General features: G+C 40.9%; 1 pseudogene across 1 annotated transcript; it reads left to right on the top strand.

The window, feature by feature from the left end:
* Positions 1–1142: 1142 nt before the first annotated feature.
* Positions 1143–4587, top strand: LOC147988784 (uncharacterized; annotated as a pseudogene). The gene is made up of 6 exons (XR_015617730.1): positions 1143–1439; positions 1567–1695; positions 1765–1860; positions 1943–2212; positions 2909–3096; positions 3765–4587. The product of XR_015617730.1 is annotated as an uncharacterized LOC147988784 (transcript).
* The last annotated feature ends 1113 nt before the right edge of the window (positions 4588–5700 follow it).

The following is a 5700-nucleotide window of genomic DNA, read 5'->3' as shown; positions in this document are numbered from 1 at the left end:
TTTGGAACTTTTCCAACAATGCCCCTCCATGCACCTATTGGCCCGCCACCACATGATGTTGTTTAATTGTTATTTTTCTATATACTAGGGGCAACATGGTCATTTAATAACCTCTAGAAAGAGACTAGGGACTTTTTAGTCTCTGAAAATAAACAGGGAGGGATTTTTTAGTTGGGACTAGAAAAAATCCTAGGACTAGAGAACCAAACACCACCTTAAAGGAAGGGTCATCAGGGAGAAGATGAATAGGCAAAACATAGATGATAGATCCATCCGTCCGAAAATAGTGGAGGAGATGAAAAAGAAACGATTTGGTGAAGAAGACGTAGAGGCCGGCAGAACTAATCGACGAGGAGTAATTGTGTGAACGATGGCAGATGGGTCTACATGGAAAGTTGGAAGCGGGGACGGTTCATGTTTTGTTGCTTACCAAACACACTGTGTCATTATGCATGTTGTACAGTTGCTCATGTGGCACAGATGGCCCACTTAATGATGTGGATAGACTTCATGTAGAGATAAATATAGTAGTGAGGTGAACTTCTTAAGTATATAGGATATGCATTTTTTTTGTCTTAGTTCATTTCCAATATTCATGTTTCATAAAATGAAATCTCTAGAAATATATTGCAACAGATTTCCGCAACAACGCGAGAGGTGTCATCTAGTTTAAAACCGTTTTGAGATATCCAAATTTTAGGCTTGCTGTTGGAGATGCCAACCAACAAGCGGTATTACCTCCGAAACAACCAATATTAGCTAGATTATGAGCTATTCTATTTTGGTCGCAGACTAATTTCACATGAGTAAACTCTGGTAATGTCAAGTGATGCTTGATTTCACTCATCAAGTGTCCATAAGCAAATTGATTGAGCGAGTCCTTAAAAATATGTTCATCAAAATTTTAAAAAAAATGCATTCCTTTTGAAATCACGAACATTTTTCGAATTCAAGAACTGTTTTTGAATTCGATGAACATTGTTTGGATCCGTGACTTTGAGAATCAGAACTTTTCTCGAGATCTCGAAACAGCTGAGACTTTCTCACCAAAAAAACAAACAATGGAAACAGTTGAGACGCGCAGCACACGCAACCGGGCCGGGCCTTGGGCCCTATCCAGGCAGCTTCCATGTTCCATGTACCTCGAAAGGAAAAAAAAAACGTCCCAATTCCCCACACGCGCGGCCGCGAGCAGAAATCCCTAACCTGTCCCGACCCAACTCGCCGCCGCCGCCGCCGCGCCGTCGCCAAGGAACCCGCCGCCGTGTTGATGGCATCGGCGGAGGAGCAAGTCTTCCTTGGATCGAGGAACCTGTCGTATCACAGCGCCCACTACCCCGACGCTAGCGCCGATTGGGATTACCCGGAAGACCCAGGCGACCGGCGGAACGGGGTGGAGGTTGCCGAACTCCATGACCAGCCGGCGCGCATGAGCACCCGTGCGTATATCATGCATCTCCACTCTTCCTCTGTTCATGCCTCACTGGAATTCCTCTTACTGATATTGTTTCCGCCAACTCAATTATTCGTTGATCAAATATTTATTTGTCTATTGTCACCGAGCAGCAGATTCAGATCCATGTGAAGTCGCCAGGCGTGCCTTGGACCTCATGTTCCCGCGGGAGGAGGACAGCGATGACGTCTGGAGCACCTGGAGCGCGCGAGAGGAGGGCAGTGATGACGATGATGAGCAAGGTAGCCAATTCCCCCTACAGATGTGTTAAGTATCCATAGATCCTTGATTTACATTGATTGATTCTGTAGGAGGGGAAGAAGGCGATGGTAGCACACAGGAGAGCAGCGATTATGAAGACGACGGCGGCAATTGCCATGTGATCCTAGCCGAGACAAACTGTCCAGGTAGCTGCTGATTCTCTCACCAGATGAAACAAAAATACTCCTATATATTTATCTGCTGAGCTGTTCTACATCAATTCTTCAGGAAAGCTCTACCCCGAGAGCGAAGCAGAGGCCATAGAACTCAGATGGGCAGACAGGTTCTTCCAGCGGATTATAGAACACTCAAAGCTGTGCAAGGAGATTATGGACCTGGGAGATGATGAAGATGATGATGAGGAGGAGGAGGAGGAGAAGGATGATGATGCTCCTTGCCCCGTCTATCCCATGAGAGTGTTCCCTGACGCAACAGGTGCCTGTGTCCTTGGGCTCAACTGCCACCATCGTATCTACAGGACCCATGACACTTCCACCAGTAAGTGCTGTTTGCCATTCGTTCATTCCTAGTAATTAATTCATCTGCTGTTGTGATATACTGACTAGCACAATGCTCGTGCGTTGCTACGAAACCATTAAAAATGAGGAATTACTGGTGTTTTGTGGCTGTTGCATGGTTCACAATTAAAAAGAGTGTGAATATAATAAAAAATCATGTTGCAGTCGCTAGAGAGTCTCGAGCGACCGTAGTAGGTCCTTTGCAAGATTTATAGTCAGATACATTTTGAATTTGGAACACAGGATAATGCGCGTTAGTAAGTTGAATGCACACGATCGTAGATTAGGTAGGAGGACAACATCTCTCGCCTAATTTGTTTGCCCTCTTCTGCTATGACATAGAACCGAAGAATTGGTTGGGCAGAGAAACTAAAATCAAGGCCATTATTTTGAATTGGAGGCATAGTTGCATTTATAACTTTTGTTTTTACAAGAGTGTTATTCTCACACTAGGGTAGCAGTGTATTTGTTTATTCGGGATAGGTCTCACACCTAGTAAAAGTTACATTTGTTTATTTATGTCTCTTGGAATGTTGCTAGTCCCACATGTGGGTAGTGCACAACTCCAACCTTTATAAGTAGGAAAGATATCTAATTATCTATGTATTTTTTTACCAACTTGCTTTTGTTTTCACTAAAATAATAACTTGCTTTTGTTCTCACTAAATAATTGCAGCCCCATCAACTCTTGGAAAGCGCACACCAAGTTATATGCTACAATTATTCTGCATGCGTCTATCAAGCTTTGAACCCTTGTATCCCATTAGTGTGTATGGAATATTTGCCATTCGGGATTACTTGGACCCGTGACGGAACTACGTCTTTAACCGTCCCAGGGATGACGCTGTCACGATTGAAAAGAAGGTAATTAAGACTTCCTTTCCTCCTGAAGATAGTATGCTTGTTTTTCTTTCGGAAATGGTTGATTGATGTATTATTAAAACACTGATATTTATGTCAGTTTGGTTCTTTGATTTGTCTCCTTCATTACTCGCATCTATTAAAAGATGTGTGAGAGGTCAGGTTAATTTGTTTCTCCATGTTCAAAAGGTCTGCTTTTATGTTGTTAAGCATTAGATAGATGATCACATCAAGCCATCAGACCAGTTCTCAAAATTGGATATGATTATACTTTTACCACCAACATACAAAACTGGTCATTGTTAATATACTTCAATATAGACACTTACTCTATTTCTTTGTCGTTTTTTATTACACATGTGCAATTAAGACGGTTATAACTCCCAATCAGCTAGATAGTAGAGGGGCATTAGGTAATTATTGTGAGGTCCCTAGTGGTAATCTAATCTGATATGTCATAAATGTTGAGCAATTGATAAAACGGACACAATTGCATTAACTTGCATGTCTTGGATATGTAAAAAAAAAAAGCAACCTCAAGATGGGAGTATCACTCAATAGTTAATTTGAACATGTGCAAGTATATCTTACTGAGTCTGTTGTGTTGATACATGCTAATGTATGTGGAAGTGGATATCGCTTATTAGTTCTAACAAGCTGTTAAATCCTAGGGTTCCTTTGTCATACCACTTTGTAGCCCTTGTCGAGGAATGTATTTGTTGGATAAGGCTTTAGTAGAAGTTGATCTTTGGGTAAAGAAAGAAGGGGATGAATCAGATGACAAGCAACTACTTTCTGCATATGCTGAGATTGATGTACGGACTGAAGCTGATCTCATGCTTTATGAACGGATTTCTGGTGATAATTGCAATTTGGACTTGAAATATATAGTCCTTTCAGAAAGTGTTGAGGCTGTAATACAAGTATATGCAAAGTCAGCCATCCTCACCATGTGTTGTTCACTGCTTTTAGCACCGAATATGATAACTATCCTCTTTGTGGGGTTGTGCTGTTTGATGACAAATTATTTGGTGAGGAAAAACTATTCAAGCATGTTGTCGCGGTGAAAGCAAATGAAGAACTGCATGTTTTTTTAGAAGTGAACGGTTCAGTGTTCAAGTGGACTTTTCAAGATGAACATGTTGGAGCTGTTGTTTCTCCTGATGACTCAATCTTGGACTATGGACAGTTCTTCGTGAGAGTATTGTTTGCTCCAAAGGATTATAGGGGAAGCTCAGCTTCAACATTCTGACAGTGTCGCTATTGGCTGAAAGCCTGAAGCTCATGTAAAAGTGTTTGCTTTCTTGGTATTGTATATGAGTAGCAGTTGAATTTCTCTTAAGACCTCTTAGAGCATCTCCAATAGATGATGCAAATTTGGAGATGTACAAGTGGGTGTGTATAATTTACATAATCAAAAAGTGCTTTTTACATCTCCAAAAAAGAGCAAACTTCAACAGATGTATATTTGGTGATATGAAAGTCTTACTCAAACAGATGATGTATTTGAAGATGTAAAACTAGTTCAACTACTACATCATTTCAAACATAATTCAAACATAGCAAGTTCAACTACTACATCATTCAAGCATAATTAAATAATACTTCTAACTAAAACATAATTAAACATAGTTTTAATTAAAACCTAAATTAAACATAGTTCAAACTATTACATCCATCAAACTACTGGTACTACAGCCAAGATTAAAATCTTCATTTGGAGGACGATCCATAGTGTTTGAAGATAAACCTAAGCTGCCCTGCTCGGAAACCATACCATAGGACACCTATTGTTTGAATGCAAGGCGGTCCCGGATACCGTACACACCTATTTGTTTGAATGAAAGGCGGTCGACAGGGCAGGTGAAGTGATTTTGGAGTATATGTTGTGCCTTCCAGAGCAAGATGTCCAAGTGCTTGGGCTACCAAAGTTGAAAGAAACAGTGGCAATGGCAGCCTGGTACTTATGGTATGAGCGCCCTAAGTTGACGCATGGAGAAAAAAAATACAAAACGATGCTCAAATTAATATGGCAGTGAGATGTTTAGCAGCTAACTATATTATCTCATACAGTCCTAAGGCAAAGGTGAGATCAGACGCTTGGTTGAAACCAAGATATGGCTATGTTAAGGTAAATGTTGGTGTGGTTTTGATGTGGACACTCCTGTGGCCGGTTGGAGCAGCCATCCGAGATCATCATGCAAAGTTCATTGTAGCTACAAATGAAAAGACTGATCTTTGCTTTGACTCATTCACAACAGAGGCAGTTGCAGTGAGGTTTGGAATGAACCTGGCACGTATAGTTTGATGTAGTAAGATTCAGGTCAACTCTGATAGTGTGGAGGTTGTTGCTGCCCTAATCGATGGTTACTCTTCCTCGGTAGCTTATGCTATCTTTGATGGTTGTTATTTTAGGTAGCTCGACTTTACTCATGTCATCTATGATCATTGTAATAGAGAAAGAAATCATGTTGCTCAAGAATTGGCTAAGATAGCTACATTTTCCCTCCAAATATCTAGATGTACACCGCCGTGGATGTGCTAATTCCTCTTATTGTAAGCGATGTTATGATCCTTATGAATGAATAAAGGGGGAGATAATTATAA

This window comes from Triticum urartu, chromosome 1A (genome assembly GCF_056163025.1).
Source record: "Triticum urartu cultivar PI428250 chromosome 1A, HENAU_Tu73, whole genome shotgun sequence".
Lineage (NCBI taxonomy): Eukaryota > Viridiplantae > Streptophyta > Magnoliopsida > Poales > Poaceae > Triticum > Triticum urartu.
Note: the sequence above shows the minus strand (reverse complement) of the source record. Positions and strands in the feature narration are given on the sequence as shown.